This window comes from Suricata suricatta, chromosome 12 (genome assembly GCF_006229205.1).
Source record: "Suricata suricatta isolate VVHF042 chromosome 12, meerkat_22Aug2017_6uvM2_HiC, whole genome shotgun sequence".
Lineage (NCBI taxonomy): Eukaryota > Metazoa > Chordata > Mammalia > Carnivora > Herpestidae > Suricata > Suricata suricatta.
In genome coordinates this window covers 35,835,194-35,837,557 of record NC_043711.1, presented here as the reverse complement: position 1 = coordinate 35,837,557, position 2,364 = coordinate 35,835,194, and the positions used below count along the sequence as shown (strand labels likewise).

General features: G+C 61.5%; 1 pseudogene; it reads left to right on the top strand.

Moving 5' to 3' along the window:
- Nucleotides 1–1,700: 1,700 nt before the first annotated feature.
- Nucleotides 1,701–2,364, top strand: part of LOC115274331 — a 16,169-nt pseudogene continuing 15,505 nt past the window's right edge.

Genomic DNA, 2,364 nt, shown 5'->3' with positions numbered 1-2,364 from the left:
AACCCGGGGCTCTCTCTCAACTCATTTTTCGCTGACACGAAAAATGTCTTTCTCTTGGAAGAATGTCACCTTCTTCAGGGGACCCTGGACCAGCTGGAACTGGACTCTGGCACATGTCCACCAGGTTTGCTTTTTGCTGGAACAAGGTCATTCTATGCTAACCTTATGGAAGATAGTAGGTGACATTCTTCCAAGAGAAGGCACAACTGGCTAAGCTCCCTGTCATTCTGAGAAAACTTGCAATAGAGTCCAATAACCACCTCCTCACCATGCTTTTTCAGTTAAAGAAAACCCACTACATCATTTGATACGTGGCCCAACTTTTTGGTGCTTTGAAAATGCCCCAGAAGCCCCTGACTGAAGCCCAATAGATGGTGGGGGTGGTGGACACATCATTTCCCTGCAAATCGCCCAGACGACTGCAAAATGTATACTTAGTTAATGTAATTTAACAAACCAAACACAAGGGCGTGTGGAGATCTAAATTCGGTGTAGCGGCTTTGGTGCAAATGCTGTTTTGGTGTCTATTGGAGTCAAATTCAAGCTGAGGAAATACGTGGGAGAAATGAGAGAGGGTCTAGGATGGCTGGAATCACCTGAGTGGAGAGGGCAGATTTGGAAATGCTGACTGGCGACAGGCGTCTGGAGGCCAAGAAGCAAGGCGGGGCTACGCCACATGTGGAGAGGATGTCTAGGGGGCTCCGTGAGCACAGGGGCCAGCCATCTCCGGAGACCCACGCGTGCGGGCTCCAGGTGCAGGAGGGCTCAGGAGGTTGAGGCGAGGTGTCCAGGCCTTGCGCTGCATCAGATCTGGGTGAGCAGAGGCGGTGTGCCCTCCTGTGGAACGGAGGGAACGCCTTGAGGTCCCATGGGCCTCTCCGGGGATTATTATCCCAGGGCCAGTGGCTTGCCACCCCGCCTTCCCTGCTCAACCCTGGTCCTCAGCAAGTCCCAGGGATAGAACCATCCCAGGTGCGCGCCTGGCTGGAGAGCGCAGTCGGGGGAGAGGGAAGGGCCAGGTGGCTCCGTGCACCATGGAGGGGCGATCCTGAACAGACTGTGCCCCAGTCTGCCTTGGAATGTAAGCCACTGAGTCTGTTCCTAACCGCTCCGGGTCCACCCCCAACCCCTTCCCTGGAGGGCAGATTCGAGCAGCAACTCCTGCGCGCGCACGCCTGAAAAAGCCAGAGGCGGAGCCGCCTCTGCACGTGGAACAGGTCCGAGCCGCGCCTCCCAGAGGTCCCGCAGCCGTCCTCCACCGGCCGGGAAACTCCAGCGGTGCCTTCAGCCCAGGTGGCTTGCCGAAGCTAACTCCTCCCCGCCTGCCAGCCTAATTCAGCTCCGCATGCCCCCCAACTTTTCCCCGCCCGCCTACCCGCCTCACCTCTTCCGCGCCCCCGCGCTCGCACCAGGAGTCCGGATCCGCTGGCCAAGGCGAGGCGCAGACCGACCGACCGACTCTCCCCTGCCCTCCTGCCTCCGCCTCTACCCGTAGCCGGCCGGATGAGCACCCAGCGCTTGCACCGGCTCATGCTCCCCGCGCCCGGCCAGGTGCGCTCCTCCCGGGCCGGCCCCTCAGCACCCGGCGCTCTGGAGGCGAACGGGCTGAGCCGAGCGCAGTGGCCGCGGACCCCCGACCTCCCCACGCCGCTCCCTGCTTGTGCGACCCGCGGCGGCTCGCAGCCCCCGGCAGCAACCTCGGCAGCTTCGGCTCCACCAGTGGAGGCCGAGCGGCCAATCCCGGGCTGGGAGACACGATGTGCCGAGTCCTGTGGCTGCTCCTCGGCTGCTTCCTGACCGAGCTGTGCGCCGGCGTGTTTTGGGCGCAGCAGCGAGCGAGGCACAGGCAGCTGGACTGTGTGGTAGTGCTGGCGAGGCCGCGGGGGTCTCCACGCGCCCCTGAGCCGGGCGCCCACCCCGGTCTTCTGCCGGGGTTACTTCGATGTCGTGGGCCAGTGGGACCCGCCGTTCAATTGCAGCTCGGGCGACTTCATCTTCTGCTGCGGGATTTGTGGCTTCCGGTTCTGCTGCACATTTGAGAAGCCACGACTGAACCAGAGCACCTGCACCAACTATGACACTCCGCTGTGGCCTGCAAGCCCCGCCCGCGCGCTGACGACCCTCTGCACGAGCTCACGAAGGACAAGACCAACCTGATTGTTTACATCATCTGCGGGATGATGGCCGTCATGGTGCTTGCAGGCATCTTCACCAAGCTGGGGCTGGAGAAAGCGCACTGGCAGCAAAGGGAACACATGTCCAGGTGGGCTGCCTCTCCACTCCGCCGTCTCCCCTCCAGGTGCCGCTCTCCCTCCTCTTCCCTCTCTACCTTTCCACCGGCAATGGCTCTTTCTCCTTCCCCCC